A 17,587-nucleotide genomic window follows, 5' to 3' on the forward strand; every position below is an offset into this window, starting at 1 on the left:
CCAAGGACAGGCTGTTGGGGCTGGGGTCTCCACCCTCCCCACTGAGCAAGGGGCAGAGGAGTCACTCTTCCATTCTTGGACACAGAATGCTGGGACCTCAGCAGCAACATCGGCCTCTCTCCAGCTCACCCCTGCCCTCCAGTCCAGGGCTTCTTAACCCAGGGCTGTGATAACTGTGTCAGTAAGGACATGATTCTGAGAAGCCGAGGGGCCCAGGGCATGCAAAAAGGTAGAGACCCCTGCTCTGGCCCAACCAATGGGCCTTGGGCCCTGCCCCCTCCCAGCTTCACCCTCTGACCCCGCCCCTCAGAGGACAGCCCTTTGTATGATCCCCAAGCCTCTTCCTCTCTCTTGACCTCCAGTCCCTTCACTGCTGCAGTGATACTGAGGTCACCTCCTCTGGACGCCGTCCAGCTTAATGTTCCTAAAATGTAGTGCCCGGAGCTGACCGTGGCCCAGACCACTCCCAGGTTAATGAAAGATGATTCCTGTGCAGAAAGGGCCTGAGGAGTCAGCCCGGCCCCGGGCATCATTGGGCATTGACTCTGATGACCCCCGCATGACCCTGGGCCTTCCCGGCCCTAGACCTCAGCCCTTCGGCTATAAAATGGGGAGCTGGAGTGGCCGGCCCCCAGGATCCCTCAAGCTCTGAAGGTCAAATCTTGGGACCCAGGAGGGCCAGAGAGGATTGTCCCCTGACCTCGTCCAGGCGCTCTGCTCCTTACCGTGTGGCCTTGGGCAGGTCACTGCCTCGTCTGTGAGGGAAGGGGCCCTTCCAGCCCACGACCTATACAAGAGGCATCGACCTACGATGCTGGGCAGCCTTGATTGGGATCAGAGGGGGTTCCCTCACGCAGCACCCTGGGCAGGGTAGGCCTGGGCAAGGTGGGTCAGGGGGCTGGGGCTGAAGCAAAGGAGGCTCTGCCCAAAGTCCAAGGGGCCCAGCACAGAGGCAGGTCCAGAGCTTGCTGCCCTGGGTAGGTCAGTGTCCGTGGCGGGAAAGGTTTTTGTGCTTGAATATTTCTCCAGTGGGAGCCTTCCTCCCCCAGTGCAGATCTCAGTCCCCTGGAGCCTTGGTAGACAGACTCTGAGGTCCATTTAGGTGGGGGCATTCATGGCCCTCCTGCGGCTGCTGTCCTGGGGGCTGAACCTCTCAGAAGTTAGTCTCAGATCCCAGGACAGCAGACACACTCATCCACTGGGCCACGAGGACCTGGCAGGGCTCGTAAGGTCTCTGGGGGAGGCTTCCAGAGGCTAGCACAAGGAAGCCTGTAGCACGTCTCCCCCCTCACCCCACCCCCGGCCCCCAGGAGGGGGACTTCCAGGCAGAAGGGTGGAAAAAGGATTGGAAAGTTCTTTCTTGGCACAAACCAGCCTGCTGATGGGCTCCCGTCAGGAAAGAGCAGACTTCCTGCTATGATCAGCAAGCTCTACTCAGAGGCCCTGGGCCAGGCAGGCTTGGGGGCACCTCAGGCTTCTGGGTCCCTGGCGGCTTGGCCATGCCCATGAGGGCTCGACTGCCCCCTTGTCCCACTGAGGCTCAGGTTTGGAGTCTGAATCCGAAGGAGGGCGGCCCTGCGCCCTCCTGCCTCTCCGGGGGATGATCTGGCCTTTCAGGAATCCTGTAATTGGGCCCATTGAGATGAGTCAGCTGGAGGAAACCTGAGCCCTCTGTCTGGGCCTCCTGTCCCCACGTTTGCTGAGAGAGCCATGGGTAAAGCTTTCATCTTCCTAAGACTCACCAGTCTGAGGAACCAGAGAGAGTGCAGAGACAAGAGGGGGCCAAGCTTCCGGGGAGCTCTGGGGGCATGCCCTCTACCCCCTCCTCCCAGCCCTAGCCCCTGGAGCAGCCGCACTGAGTGGGATCCCCAAGGGATCCAGGCTAAGGGAGATGGGGAATGAGCATTTATACAGCACCTGCTATGTGCTAGACCATGCTAATCATTACCTCACTGGAGCCTCACAACAGGGTTAAGTGACTTGCCCAAGGTCACACAGCTAGTGAATTGAACTCAGGTCTTTCTGTCTCCAGGCCCTGTCCCAGCTGCCTGGCACAGGTCCCCGTGGCCTAAGGCATGTGCAGACACACACACACACACACACACACACACACACACACACACACACACCTCCCCCTCACTTACTTCAGATAGAGGCCAGGCTGCTCTGGGCTGGTCAGATGGCAGAGGAGGATGAGAGGATTGGGGAGCAGCCCAAAGGGGGCGGCGTTCCCTAATGGCTGGCTGGGTCTGGGATGGGGCCCAAGGGAAGCACCTCGGTGTTCCCAGAGTGTTGCTAACCATGAGTGATGACCATGAGTGATGGCCACGAGAAGGCCAATGATGGTGGCTGGTGGCTGGGATGAGGAAGGGTGCCCTGGAGCCAGACGCAATGACAGATCCCACGCAGAGCTCTTTCTCCACAAATCCTGGGCCTCCAGGAATTAGCTGGAAGTCTTGGGGCCGCATGAAATCCCCAGGCTGCTCTGCCTGTTTGTGGCCTTACCTCAGCTCCAGATGTAAGTAACTAACCTCTCCCAGGAGAGATGCTGGAGCCCAGGGCCCAAAGAGCTCAGCGCTCTAGCCTGGGCACCCCTTGGCCATCAGAGGGTCACAGCATGGGTCTCACCAGGAGTGTTGTCCCTGCCCCCCAGTCTCCTCGGTGGAAACAAAGCCCTGGGCCTGGGCTGGGTGTCCCTGGGTGACCCTTGGGGGATCCAGGAGCTGCCTGGCCTGGGGGCTGGCCTTCACAGCTTCCCCTGGTCCTGGCCCTGCTAGCTTCCTAATAGCTTAATGACCGGTTTTATGGAAGCCTTTCTCCTTTCTCTGACCCAGATCAAAGGTTTGAGTCAGGGGGCCCTGTGTCTTCTCCAGCTCAGGCAGGAAGGAAGGGATTACTCTGGGGCCTGGGCAGTAGGGCCTGCCCAGGAGAGGCCTGGGGATGTTCTAAGGCAAGGCCGGGAAAGGGGGAGGATCAAAGGTCTTTTGTCTCTTTTTTTGTCTTTTGTTCAGGGCTTAAAACACATCCATTCAGGGGCCAGGCATTTGCACTGTCCATACCAGCTGGTGACCTGCGTTCTGCTGCCCCCTCCCCAAGCTCCATCTGTGACCTGGTGCTGTGGGGGGAGCTGGTCCCATCCTCCCCTGAACTAAGGGAATCCTGAGCCTGCCCAAGAAACGTGGCTGGGACTGGGCAGCCTGATGGGGGCTGCTGATCAAGACGGGCCCCTGCTTCACTTGTGTCTGAGCGGAACCTTCCCAACATGGCGGAGGAGTGAACGTGAGAGAGCATGGCCTTCCTAAACCTGCAACGTCCCCGGGGGTGCGTGGCAGTCTTTGTGTGGTGACAGTCCTCCTTGGGGGGTCAGGGCGCTTGGAGCTCAGCAGGATTGCCAAGGACAGAGAGGGGCCTTGGCCTTGCGATCCCATGGCCTCCTGGGAGCTTTGGGAGGTGCGCTTCCCTAGCATCTTGTCCTTAGTGGTGGGACTTGTATGAGATAGGTGAAGAACTCACAGTCCGGGTATGTAACTGTTAGCTCAATTAGCTGAAGCCTGGAGGTCTCAGTCATGTGATGTTAGATAAGGACTGATGTATAAAAATTGTACAAGGGGCTCAGGGGAGCGGCCCTCCTGCTGTGAGCATTTCTGTTGTCCTTTCTGCTGGCAGTGGGAATGTCCGCTTCTTATGAGATTCTAATACATTTTCTGCACCCTACTTGGAGCGACTCCTGAGTAGTCAATTTGGGTAGGGGTCTTCGCTGTCCCACACAGACTGCAGATCAGACTAGAGAGGGTCAGGGCTGTCCTTGTGTCTCCCCATAGGCCAGCTCCTTCTCTGCCTATAAATGGTGTTCTGCTGTCTGGCACCCCTGTTCTGCCCCCCCCAGTCCCCTTTCTCTTCTGCCTGCAGCGCCAAACCTCTGACAGGACGTATCTAGACCCCCACCGCCTCAGCTTCCCCACCCGCCCCTCAGTCCCCACCCCCTCATCTGTGACCAGGAGAGTGAGATCGCTCCCTGGGCTGCTGGGGGGCTCCAGTGCCCTACAGCTGCCTTGCAACCATCGATAATCAGTGAATCAGTCCCCACTGAGGGGCTGCAGCAGCAGAGACTCCACAGGTCCTGGGCCTTCAGGCCCACTGTCCCAGAGGGCAGACTCTGGGGTGGGCTGGGCCTGGGGGGCTCAGGAACTCCCCTACTCTCACTGGCCAGGTTTCTTCCTGTTATTAAAGGACAGTGAGTGACGCCAGAGCAGCTACCCCAGGCTGAGGGGAGCCATCCCTGGGAACACTATTGGATTATCCAACAGAGGGACCCTTGAGATCACTGGAGGCCCCGTCTCATTTGGAGACAGCCCAGAAAGGTTCTCTGGTTTAATCGTGTAGAAACGATGGCCGGGAAATCACCCCGGGGCCGACTGAACCAGCGCCCCCTGCCCCCCTGCAATCCCCATCTCCTTCTGTTCCCTCGGTTTCCCTCCTGGCCCTGCTGAAGAGTGTTTTTGGACAGCTGGCTTGTGCTCTGGGAAAGCCTGAGCAGAGAGACCACAGCCCAGGCCCGGGAGTGGCGTCCTGATCTGGGGCAGGCAACTTCAGACACTCCAGCCAGGATGTGTAACTAGGGTGGGGCATCTGGAACTCTGCCCCAGGGCAGCACCACCTGAAGACTGCTTCCTCCCTGGGGAGGGTCTCTGCTGGCCTGCAGGTCTCCACTGCTCCCCTTCCTCCCCTGGCCCCCACTACCCCCAGGGATCCATCCCCAAGGATCCCCTTTGTTGGGGAACCATTTAGCTGAGGGGCAGGGAGGGGGCTGCCAGGGAAGATCAGAGGAGGAATGTCACCTGTCCCAAAGGTTGGCAGCTCCACTAGTTAGCAGACGTTGTGTGGGGCGCTGTTAGCACCTGAGGATTCCTGATTCTATGGTTCAGGGACTCTCACACACACCCTGCAAACCCAGGCCATCAGCAGCTCTTTATCAGGGCCTGCTCCAAGGGCAGGTCCTGTGGTGGACTGGACCCTGTGACTCACGGGCCGGCAGATCTGGGGGTCAGGTGAGCAGGGGAGGGGATGAAAAGGAAAAAACCCAGAAGGCCTCTCGCCCTGGGCCCGGGCAGCTTAGAGCTGACCTCTGAAAGGTGAGGCTCAGAAGGATGAGAAGGGGTTAGCAGGGAAGGGGTCTCCTCCCACCTCTGGACACCCATCCTGTGTCCCAGGACACCTTGAGGATTCTGGGAACTGAGGAAGGAACAGTCCTTGTGGCCTGAGCCAGGAGGGAAGGGACCCAGCCAGTTCCAAGGCTTCGGAAGCTCTTTGGAGAGAGGGAAAATCAAGCACATTCAGACTCCAGGGAGGTCCAGTCACTGGAGGGAGAGAGGGAAGCGTCCTAAGGAGGAGCCCTGGGTGAAATCATGATCCTGGAGAGCAGAGGCTCCACCACCTCCGGGGAGCCAAGGTCAGGTTTGGGGCAGAACCCAGAAGGGGCCCAGAAACTCTTCAGGTCTCCCAGAAGTGTGAGCTCCCAAGGCACTGAGGACCATGGTCTGACCCAGCTACAGAGGATGGAAGGAGCTGGAGGAGGCTAGGTGATGTGCCCAAAGGGTCAGAGGAGGGGCTTGAATCCAGGCCCCAGCTCCCAGTGAGTGCTGGCAAAGGGGGCCTTGCGTTCTCCTTGCTCAGAGGGGTTTTATGGGGGGTGGTTGCAGACCTGTCATGGATCACAGCCCTGACTGGAGGGTGGGGAGTTCCCCTCTCTGAAGGCGGTACCCAGCCCCCACCTCGTCATGTGCACCCTCTTCCTGTGCCATCCGTGCCTCATCTTCCCTATTAGAATGGAAGCTTCTTGAAGGTAGGGGCCATGGTGGTATTTGTCTTCCTAGCCCTCAGCACATGGTAGGAGCTTGATAAAGGCTTTTTGAGAGACTGATAGACCCAGGAAGGCCTAGCTGGGGCCAGGGCCATGGGAGAAATGTAGCACTTTCTCACACTGCTCCCAGATGTCTTCCAAGGCTCTACCCTGCCTTTCCAGCCACAGCCCACATCATCTCATCTGGAGCATTCAGAAAAAACCAGCCAGTCCCTCGACTCAGGGGTCCACCTCCTGCCTCTAGGCCTTTGCCCATATCATCCCCTGTGCCTGGAGTGCACTTACTCCTTATTTCTGCCGTACAGAACTCTTCTCTCCCTTCAAGCCCCAGTTCAGACGCTACCTCCTCAGGGAAGCCTTCCATGATTTCCTGCAGGTACAAGGAAGTGTCCCTTTCCTCCTCAAATATCTCCAAAGCACGTGGCCTGGCTTTCAGATGTCCCATCAGATCCTACACGGTCGTGAGGAACTTTGAAGGAAGATAAAGGTGTATATAGGTGAGGCAAGGGCGCATTCCAGGGGTGGGGGTGGGGTGGGTAGCTTGTGCCAATGCCTGGAGGTGAGGATGGAGCCTTTGGGCAGCACCTTGCAGTGTGGTTTGGCTGGCACATAGACTGGGTATGGGGCAGTGTGTACAATGGGCCAGGAAAGGTAAATTGGGATCAGATCACAAAGGGCCTTGAGTGCCAGGCCAGGGGTTTGGGCTTTTATAGGCCATAGGGAGTCAGTGCAGGGTTCAAACGGAGCAGTGCCATGATGAGGTCTGGACCATCTTGAGAAGTTATTTGACAGGGGTTAGGGTGGAGAACAGCATGGAGGCAGGACTACTTCCTGCCCAAAGTCTCAGCCCAGTGGACCAGCCTCACTTGGCCAGGCTGATTTGGGCTAAGCGACTGCTTTTTCCCATTCTGCTTCTCAAGGTGTTTTTATGCCTGAGAAGCACCTGTTTCCTTGACTGGATGCTGTCTGAATCCAGCCTGTGGGGAGAGAGATGACAGGGCTGGGAGAGGAAAAAGCCAGGTAAACCGGTCAGACCCAGATGTTCTCTGATGATCCGAGGGAGGGACAGCCCTTCTACCTTGTTCCTCCAGCTGGAGCCCAGCCCTCCCTCACAGCCCTGCCTCTTGGGACCTTCCCTCAGGAAGAGTGTTGGTGCCTCAGCTCCTGAGACCAGATTTTTAAGTCTTTTTGCTACTTTTACTTGAAACAACAACAGGAGCCCGCTTAGGGGAAAGAGTCAGAGGAGCTGGGTTCAGGTCCCAGCTCAGCCCTTTACTGTCTGCATGATCCTGGGCATGCAATTGTGTAGGACATTTCTTTATTAGTCATTCTGTGCAAGAAGACTGAAATGAAAGAAAGTGAAAAGCAGCCTGCTGCAGTCCCTAGTCAGTCAATGTCAGTTCTGTCTCTGGAGGCAGATAGTCTGCTTCATCATGACTCCTTTGGGATTGTCTTGAACCATTGTGTTGCTTAGAAGAGCGGAGTCATTTACCATTCTTCATCAAACAATGTTGCTGTTACCGTGTACAACATTCTCCTGGTTCTGATCACTTCACATGCATCAGTTCATGTAAATCTTCCGCGTTTCTTACAGCGCAATAGTATTCCATTACAATCGGAGACCACAGCTTGTTCAGCCATTCCCCAATTGGTGGGCATCCTTTGATTTCTTGGCCACCACAAAAAGAGCTGCTCTAAATATTTTCGTACCTGTGGTCCTCTTCCCTTTTGTGTGTGTTTTTTGGGATATAGACCTAGTAGTGCTACTGCTACATCAAAGGGTATGCAGAGTTTTGTAGCCCTTTGGGCATAGTTCCAAACTGCTCTCCAGAATGGTTGGATCAGCAGAACAGCATGTTTTAATTACTTGTTAATTGTGCTGACAAGGTCCCCCAGGTGAGCAGCTGCCCACTCTGACTCAGCACCTAGCACCTGAAGGGGAGGCTCCAGATCTCTGAGCCAGCATCTGGGCTGGGGGTAAATGGGACACTGGGAACCATCTTTTCTTTGCACAGAAAACAGCTCCTCCTTCCCTATGATGCAAATAGACCAGCTCGGGCCCTCACAGGGCCCCCAGCTCCCAGCCCTCATCTGGCAGAGGAGGAAACTGAGGCACAGGTCACATAGCAAGATACCTGAGATAGAGACACAGAGAGAGAGAGGAAGGGGGGGGAGAGAACTGACATCGGGGTCCTTCGCCTCTCAATTCAGCCTGAGTTCCTCGCTCTGTATCAGATGATGGGGTCTCTGGCAGAGTGCCCCAGGGATCTGTGTTCAGTCTGGGGCTGCTTGATATTGCTATCAATGACTTGGTTCAAGTCGAAGACGGCATCTGTATCAGCCTTCCCACAAAGCTCTGAGACACTGGATTGGATGGTGGAGTCAGGATCCAGAAAGAGTTCAACTGGTCATCATTGCAAAGTCTTCCACTTGGGCTCAAACAACCAGCTGGCCCAGTACAAGCTGGGCAAGAAGCTGCCTCCAGCCCAGCCTGGAGAGGGGTGGAGGGGGCCTGCCTGACCAGGCTCCTCTGACCCCTCAGGTCTGCTTCGGGGGGGCCCTATGGGGAAGGATGCTGATGCTGTTGGAGGGTGTTCAGGCCGGAGTCTGTCCTGGGGGGCGTCATTGAAGGCACTGGACATGTTAATCCTGGAAAACAGAAGACTTGGGGGGGGCATAGTCATAGCTGAGCTTATGTGTTTGAAGGGAGGTGGTGTAGAGGAGGGTTGAGCCTGCTGTGCTTGGCCCCAGAGGACAGGGACAGGCACAATGAGGGGAGTGGCCATTTAGGAGGAATTTCCTAACAAATGAAGCTGTCCCCTGCAGGGACCCCTGGAGCCGCATCTGGGCCAAGGTAGCTGATTGCCCAGGAGCAAGAGGGGTAGGGATGCTTGGAGGGGTTTAAGACCTTCCTTAGTGCTGCCTTCTGCCCACTGGCTTCAAAGGGCCCAGGCTCCAGAGAATGACAACTCCTCCCTGACAGAAGGTAATCTCTTAGGGGAAGGGGCTAGCAGCCAGAAGTCCTGGGAAGTCTGAGAAAGGCCAAGAAAGGCCTGAAGACAGCTGTTGGGTACCAGACAGAGCAGCTTTGAACATTCCCTGGGAGAGATGGGTTCAGGGGGTGCCTGCGTTTTCATAGTGATCAGTCAGTCAGTCAATACACATTTATTAAGTGCCTTCTCTGTGCCAGGCTCTGTACTAAGCTCTGGAGACACAAAAAGAGACAAAAGACAACCAGTCTGTGCTTTCAAAGAGCTCATAGGCTAATGGGGGAGACAAACAGACGAACAAGCTCCTTACAAGAAAAATACAAACTAAAGTAGAGGGGAAGGAACCTGAGGGGCTGGGTGTCCAATACTGAAATGATGCATGGCCCCAGGCTCTGAAGGCCCCCAAGGCATTGCAGGGAATCGGCTTTCCTCTCCCAATCAAGAGGTCCCGCTGGTTAGGCCATCAGGGCGGTCCCTCATCTTCATCAGCCTTGCTCTGCACCCACCCCTTGGCTGTCTGATGGCCAGGCTCCCCAAAGCCCAGCTCCGAGGCAGGCTCATGCTCCCATTTCTAAGTATTCTGGAGGAAAGGTGTAGAGGGCCGGCTGTAAGGGCCCTATCTGGGTTTAAGATCCAGGACAAAGCTTGACCTTTGCCCAGGCTTAACCCACTGGGCTCAAGGCAGGGCTCTCCAAATCTCCCCCTGCAAGGGAGGCTCCACAGACATTCAGTCTCATTCTCTGAACCTTAGATTTACATATCACCCCTCTATGCAGATGGCCTAGGCACCAGAGGTTTTACATCCCAATCTAGGAGCTCTGATTGTGAGAAATTAGGTATTGTCGCTTATCAGCAGATGTTTGGGGAGTGTCTCATGGGGAGGAATCTTTTGTAGCTAGGCTAAGATTTTCTCTATATAACCTGTACCCTCAGATGAATAAACTGAGTCAGTCCTAACTGCCCCGCCTGGCCCACGTCTCACATTTATTTCACGCCTTCCCGTGTGGGTGTACTATCTGATTGCTGGCAACAGAAAGGAAAGACTCGTTCCACCCCTTGAAGGCGCTGGAGCAGGGTGTGGCCGGGAGAGTCCAGCCATACCTGGCCTGTCCCTCCCCAGGGGACCCGGAGCAGCCTTGGTAGTAGCATATAACCTTGGGCATGGATGTCATTCACTACTGGAAACTGGGGGAGGAGGGCTTCCGAAGGGGTGTGGTTTTGGTCTATTGTGTCTGTAATGAGATGGCTTTGGGAGCTGCCGTCTATAGCTTGGCCTCTGGGTTGTATGCGGTAACTGGGCATCAGTGAGCCATAGTTCTGCTGATACAGGATAGTCCTGTCCACACAAGAGAAAGTCTCCGAAGGTCAGCTTGGAACAGGGAGACAGTTTGCCTCACTGGGCCCCCTCTGAGTTATTGCTAGGCATAGTGTCCTTGGACTGGGGAGAAAACTGGCAGGGATAGTGCCTCGAGGCTAGGGAGAAATATGATCTTGGAAGCATCCCAGCACAAGCGCCCAAGCACCCCATCATTAGGACACCCCTGCCCCTTTCCTTGGTGGCCCATGGCCTCCTCGGCCTCCTGTTTCCACTCACAAAAGGCCAGCTACTGTGACACTTGTACAAAGAATGCTTTGGGGAGCCAAGATTTGGGGCAAATGCCAAAGCTCCCGGAAGTTTGTTTGTGGAGGTGGGGTCGCCCAGAGAGGGGGCGGGACTCATCCCTGGTCACATGGTGCCACCGCCTTCGCCTTCGTTCCACGGGTGACAAACTGGGAGAGGGGAGGGAGGAATGTGTATCTTTCCAATGCCCTCACTTGGAGACACCTGCTTAGAACTGTCCCATGCATGGAGGAAGTCCTTGAGGAAGGTGGGTAAGGGAGAGGTAGCCTTTGGCAAGGACGCTTCACTTTTCAGTCACGTCCCACTCTTCGTGACCCCATCTGGGGTTTTCTTGCTAAAGTTGCTGGCAAACCCCTCTTTGCATTCGCACTGTTGACTGAAGTCTAGACAACGCAAGATCCCACTGCGGCTTGGCGATGAATTCTAGCATGCCCGGCCCCACCTCTCTCCTTCGGCTCACGCCTCCGCCGGCTGCCTCTGCCTAGTCGGTCCTTAACGCCCAGCTCTGGCCCTGCTCTCTCCTGTCACTCATGGTCACCGCAGGCCCCTCCCCCCAGCCCTGGCCTCGGGACGGGCCTCCTGCCTCCAGCCCCTCCCCTTTCCAGTCCCTCCTCCTCAGAAACACAGCCCTGACAGGGTAGCTCCCTCTTCCAAAAGCTCCAGTGGCTTCCTCTTGCCTGAGGGGAAAATCTTCAGCTCCAGGCCTCCTGCAGCCTGGCTCCAGCCGCCCTCACGGGCTCAGGTCACACCAGCCTCCTTCATGTACACACCACGTTTCAGCCAAGACGGCTGTTCCCCAAACCTGGAGTCCCAGTTCTCACCTCCAAGCCTTTGTACGGGGTCTTCTGCATACCTGGAGTGTTCTCCCTTCTTACTTCCACTTCTCAGACTCCTTAGCGTCCATCAAGGCTCATCTCGGGGCCACGTCCAATGGGAAACCTATTCTACACTAGTTTGCAAAGCGGATCGAGCACTGGACCTGGAGCCAGGAAGATCTGAGTTCCAGTTCAGCCCTGGGTCATTGTGTGACCATGGGCAGGTTACATAACCCCTGTCTGCCTCGATGTCCTTGTCTGTAAAATGGAGATAATAACAGTGCTTACCTCTCAGGGTTGCTGTGATGACCAAATGAGGTAACACATGGAAAGCTCTTTGTAAGCCTTAAGGGACCATAGAAATGCTGGTTATTAATATTATTACGGCTATAATCATACTCTCCCAGTTTCTAGTGTTCTCTCTCTCTCCCCAAATTATCTTGTATATGTGAAAGTATTTTAGGCGAACTGGGAACTTTCATTGGCTTGTTGGACCGTTGTCCAATGGCTCGAGAGTAGATGTGCTCCTGGGGCACCTCAGTCTGTTCATCTGGACGTTCTTGCTATAGATGAGGCCGGAAGGAAGCAGGACGCTGTGGCTCCTTGGAACGCCAGCCGGCTCACAGGTTTGCCTTGAACGGGCAAACCGAGGACTTGGTCGTCCAAAGGCAGTGTTTCCTGGGCTGTTTGGTTCTGCCAGTGCAGGGCACAGAATAAGGATTTGCAGAAACAAAACTACCATGAATATCATTGCTGCTCGTGCAATCACCCCCACCTTTGCAGAGAATGAGATGGGTGATAATCTCTATGAGACTCCACATGAAATCAGCCCGTGGTATGATGCTTGGTGACCTCAATGCAAAGGTGGAGGAGGAAACAAGAAACGCGTAGAAAAACACGGACCAGGAAGGAAGCAGGCAGATGCTGCCTTCCTGAAAGAATGAATGAAAAAGAGAGAGAAAAACATGGCGTGGAGAGAAAGGAACTCCGGCCTGATCTCTTTAAGGGAGATACTGATGAAACAACAGGGAACCGTTGGAGAAAAGGACGTCGGTGTAGGTTCTAAGGATTCCACACAAAAGGGGAACCTTCGAGTTACAGAGGAAGCCCAAGCTGCCGCCCGGAGCACAGAGACTTCCTCGGACAAGGAAGGGCTGAGTCTCTGCTCCTGATGGAAAGGGACGGCAGCCGGGGGCAGTGCCAACTTCGCACGAGCTCGTTGGTACGGTCCTACGGAATGGGAGCAGGCTCTCCTCAGAGAACTGCGAGAAGTCATGACTCAGGTGGAATCGGGGCAGGGCGCCAGCTCAGGCCTCTGACTCCCTGGAGGAGGCTCGGGATCCTGGAGGTAGAGGCGGGAAGAAGGGCTCAGCGAGCCCAGAGTTCAGGCCCCCTGCGCCTCCACTCCCCGCGCCCCCCGACTTGATGGATGAAGGGCTTTGGCTTTCCCCTTTGGAGCCCCAGGGTCCTGCCTGGGCAGCTGGGGTGGGGGGAGGGCTCGGGTCTGCCTGAAGCTGCCTTTTCTTGTCCTCAGAGACCCACGCCCGGCCTCTGGCCCTTCCCTGGTAGACCTGGGCTGCTGGCCCTGCCTAGATCTGACCCTTCTCTTCACTCCCAGGCAGGCTGTTAGGAGTAGCGTTGAGCCTGGAAGAAATAAAAAACCTGCAGACGGGCTCCGTGCCCCTTCACTGACCAGCCCCAGCGGGCCGGGCTGCTTGTGGCCTTCCATCTGCTTTCTAGAGTTTTTCCGTCTCCTCCGGTGCTTCCAGGCTGCTAGCTGTCTCCTCTCCTAGCGTCTGTGCGCCTGCTCTGAAAACCCTGCCTCCCTGCTCTAATTCCCGGCTCCCAGCTGCTGCGGGCTCGGAAATCAATTGAGCAAGTTTGTTAGAACTGTGTGCAGAGTAGGGCCGAGAGGAGTGCCGAGCAATCCACCAGTGTTTATTAAGTGCCAACTGCGGTCCTGCCCAGAGCCTTCCTCTGTTTACCTCCTGGCTGCTAGCCACACTCTGGATAGATTAGACAGAGGGGAGCTGTGCTGTAGACAGGCCAGGTGTGATTGTGCTAGCTTACAGTGGTGACCGGAACATCTGGAGTATCCAGTGTTCACCACTCCCTGCTGACCAGAGCCAGTAGCCCGAGAAGCACCAGACTGCACCTGGCACTCCCTGACAGGAAGCGTAAGTGCCCCCTGCCCTCAGGACAGGACCCACTCAGAGTCAGGGTGCTGACTCTGGAAACAGAAGGGGGTTCCCAGCTCTGCCGCTGGCTACCCTACCCCCTCGGGCCCATCACTCAATCCCGCGGGGCCTCGGGATCTCCACTGGTAAAAAGGAGGGCACCAGCCTGGAAGATTTCTCAGACCCTGGCTGGAAGGCTGCAGATGGCTGCCTGGGTGGGCAGCCCGGGTGAGCTGGATGGCTTCTCCCAGGGATCCACACTGGCTTCTGGGGAGGGGGAGGGCAGCAGCTGCTTTCCAGCTGCCCACTTACCCTTGAGAGAATTAACAGTGCCTGCTCCCCTCCTCCCCTCACAGCTCCCAGGGGAAAAGGGTTCAAGTCCTGCCAACAGTCAGCATCTACTGGGCAGTGGGCCCGCTCTCCTGGCTGACATCTGTGGTGAACTCTGCTATGGGGGTGTGAGGAGCTGGGATTGGGGTCAAAGTTGAGAGGGCTGGCATGTGTATGCACGTGTGTATGTGTGTGTGCATGTATGTGTGTATATGTGTGTATGTGAGTACACATATATGTGAGTATGTGTGTATGTGTGCTGCATGTCTATGTGCGTATGCCTGTGCATGTATGAGTGTGTGCACATACATGTGTGTATGCTGTATGTCTATGTGTGTGGGTGAGTGTACATGTGTATATGGCTGTGTGCATGTATGTGCATATACGTGTATGTGTGTGTGTGTGTGTATGAGTATGTGTGCAGTGCCCATGGCTTATGATGCCCTAGCTCGGCCCCACAAGCATCGGCCTGAGCCTGACAGGCAGCCAGGTCATGGCTGTTTTCTTGGGATGTTTGTCTTTGCTTTTAGCTTATGAAACACAACTTCTGTTCTCCCACCACCAAAGATGCCTTTGTTTTCCAGCAGGGACCTTTGAGAGGCGCTGGCAGGACAGGCCCTTGCTTTCTCCAGCAGTTACGGGATGCTGGATGCTGGGGCTGATGACCGGCCTGGGTGAGCTGAGACCCTTTGAGGGGCCTCATGGGACCCTGGCTAGGAGAGAGGGCCTGAGGAAGCTGCCTGCCAGCCAAGGCAGTCAGGTGGGAGGCAGGCAGGGTGGATGGGACGGATCGAACACAGATGTAAGCCAGGGTGGTGCAAACCCAGACGAGGTTGCCCCCTGACCATGCCTTTAGGAAGCCTTTCCTTTCACATGTGTGAGCTTAGAACTCCTCATGGAAGAGCAGGCTCCTGGGTGGGGAGGCCCACCTGGAGCGAGGGCTGCCGAGGGGCTCGAAGGGCGGCAGAATGGCTGTCTCCAGCCTCTTCTCCCCCAACCCTTCTCCAAGGGGGACTTTCATTCCTTCCAGGAGGGGAAGCAGGAGGCTGAAGCCAGAGGCCACTTCTCAGAGAGATGATACCAGGCTAGGAGCAGATGTGTCTGCAGCTCTCTTAAATGTCGGTTGTCTAAGGGTTAGATTGGGTTTGAGCTAACTTTTGATCACGTTGCCATTTGGGGGGAAGGTGTCCCATGCTCTCTATCCAAGGTTTGACCCCCTTTCCTTCTAAGACCAGTTCCACAGTGAATGCACATAGTGAATAGCAAAGAAGCCCATTCATCCAAATCACAGCAAAACAGAAATCAGAGAAGGTCCATGAAGGAGACAGTATACCAGTCAACACAGTGAAGGCCTCTGCCACTGGGAATGAGAGAACTCAGCTCCACTGAGGGGGAGCATCCTGGAGGTCCCTAGAGGAGCGAGATGGGGACAGGGACATGACGGAGATTGCTTCCACGTCTTCAGTCTTTTCCTTCAGCAGTGTGATGGGGGTTGGCCTCTTCCAGAAGCACCCAAAGAGACTCAATGTTTGAAAGCATGAAGCTTGACCAGTTCCAAGGGAGCTGGCCTTGAAGGGTCCCAAGGGGGGGTGTTGATCTTGTAAAGTCCCAAGGGAGCTGGCCTTGAAGGGTCCCAATGGCCTGTCAGCTGAGATTGCTCCATTGACAATAATTGCATGGGGAGGGTAGCTTGACCTGAGCATGTATAAAGTCATCTGCACCCCAAAGCTCTATAGTTTCTTTCCCCCCTCAGTTGCGAAGAATTCCCTCCTTCCTTCACTTATTAGACAGGATAAATCAAAGAGCCCCTGCCCTCCAGAAGATGATGGCCTATTGATTAGGAGGGGGACAGAGTAGCTCTGTATATAGACACTGATAATAATACAGGATGGCACCTAGGAAAGAATCCAAATGGTGGATAATCTCCCAAGAAAGCTGCCCTGAATTCTGCAGCAGCAGCAGCAGCAGCAGCAGCAGCAGCAGCATGAGGCTTCTTCTCACCTGCATCGCCCCACCCACCATCCTTGCTGTACTCTACACAGAATGAGGCAAAGGAGTCAAAGGATGCTTGGGAGACCCCGGTGAGCAGATGGCCCTTGGGCAGGAGCCCTGCTGCCCAGCCAACACTGGCCCCCTCCCATCTGGGGAGACTATGTCATGAGCTGTTACTCACATTCAATGTCTTGTCTCCCACCTCCACGCCTTTGCCCCTGCTGTCCTGCATGTGTGAATGCACTCCTTCCTCATAGTATGGCTAGCAATGTATGTTTTTGCACATACCCCCCCCCCAATAAAATACAAGGTCCTGGTGGGCAGGCACTGTGCCTGGCATCTTTTTTTGTATTGTTCCCTGTGACTAGTCTGGTGCCCTGCACATAGTAGGTGCTTAACTGACATTGGCTGAACTGAATTGAGTTGAATTGCTTGTATGACCTTGGCCTGGGCTCTCAGGGCCTCCACCTCCCAACAGAATGGAAGCTCAGGCCCCTCAGCCCTCAGAGGCTGTGGCAGGAACACATCAGAAGAGTGCCTGGCATTCAAATTCCACTTGCTTCCTCCCCCACTGCCTGCACATCCACCCAAGGTTATGACAGGTCCGCCGCTGCCCCGAGGAACCTGGGCATGACAGCAGCCACCTCAAGTCCTTCTCAGGCCCTTCCCGGTTTCCAAATACCAGCTGCTGGGGGAGCAGGGAGAGGAGACCCAAGGCAGCTGCCAGCTGAGTCTGCCGCCCTGTGTCCAGAGGCTGTAAACTGTGGCCTTGGGGCTCCTTGATTCACACTGACACTGCGTGGCTGCGCGGCTCCTCCCTCCTAACCCAGTGAAGAGGAGGGGAGGCCAGAGCCTGGGGGTCATTCACAGTCAGCCCATTGACAAATGAGAAGGGGAGGGAATATAAACTACTTAGCAATGGTGGGTGGTGGGGGAGAAAGGAGAGGGAGGGGAGAGGGACACACAGAGTCTGGGGGCTCAATGCAAGGCCACAGACAGGGCCTGGTGTGTGTGAGTGTGTGTGAGTGTGTGTGTGTGTGTGTGTGTGTGTATGTGAATACTATAGCCCCAGAGCAGCAATACACAGCACCAATGCCAGACCTCAGTTTCTTAATCTGTAAAATGAGGGGATTGGACAAAAATGTCTCCCAAGGCCCCAGCCCCACTCCCAGCCCCAGCACCTCGCATCTCTCTCTGAGGCTGGATGAGGCGTGTGGCTCCCAGAGACCAGAGGAAGGGAGCCCTCGGTGTCTGGTAAAGTACTGGGCTTGGGGCTGCAAGTGGGCAGAGGACAGTGGAGGCCTCTGCTCTGCCTCCTTGCATTCTGGGGCACCTGACCTTCCACCTCCTTGCTCCCAGCATTCTCTCTGGCTGTCCCCCAGGCCTGGAAGGCTCTCCCTCCTCCAACCACTGACTTTCCAGGCTTCCATTAGGCCCCAACTAAACTCCCACTTCTCCAGGTTGCCTTGGTGACCTCAGGCAAATAAATCCCTTTCCCTCTCTGGGCCTGTTTCCCCCTTTGCCAAATAAAGGGGTTTATCCACATGAGGTCCAAGGACTCCTGCAGCCTGGACAGGCTATGCCTGTTGATGGCTGAAGAGAAATGAGAACCTGAAGAGTACGGTGTATACCTTGTACACTGAACTTCATCTCCTGCCTCTGCACCCTTGTCCAGGCTGTGCCCCTCACCTGGAATGTACTCCCTGAGGCAGGGAATTCTGAGCTTCCTTCAAGATTCAGCTCAGGAGTCACTACCTGTGCCCCTCCTTTTCTGATCCCCAGGAGCCAGGTCCCACCCACCC

At 55.8% G+C, this 17,587-nt stretch overlaps 1 long non-coding RNA gene across 4 annotated transcripts; it reads left to right on the forward strand.

Moving 5' to 3' along the window:
* The first annotated feature begins 12,248 nt into the window (after nt 1–12,248).
* On the forward strand, nt 12,249–16,105 carry LOC110193162 (uncharacterized). Of its 4 annotated transcripts, XR_002320384.2 has the most exons (3): nt 12,249–13,463; nt 14,378–14,467; nt 14,824–16,105. It is a non-coding gene; the product is annotated as an uncharacterized LOC110193162 (long non-coding RNA). The 4 variants fall into 4 exon arrangements; XR_013483273.1 differs by having other exon boundaries at nt 13,820–16,105; XR_013483272.1 differs by having other exon boundaries at nt 14,378–16,105.
* Nucleotides 16,106–17,587: the final 1,482 nt, after the last annotated feature.

The sequence above is a fragment of the Phascolarctos cinereus genome, unplaced genomic scaffold (assembly GCF_003287225.1).
Source record: "Phascolarctos cinereus isolate Bilbo 61053 unplaced genomic scaffold, phaCin_HiC Scaffold_7;HRSCAF=346, whole genome shotgun sequence".
Classification (NCBI taxonomy): Eukaryota; Metazoa; Chordata; class Mammalia; order Diprotodontia; family Phascolarctidae; genus Phascolarctos; species Phascolarctos cinereus.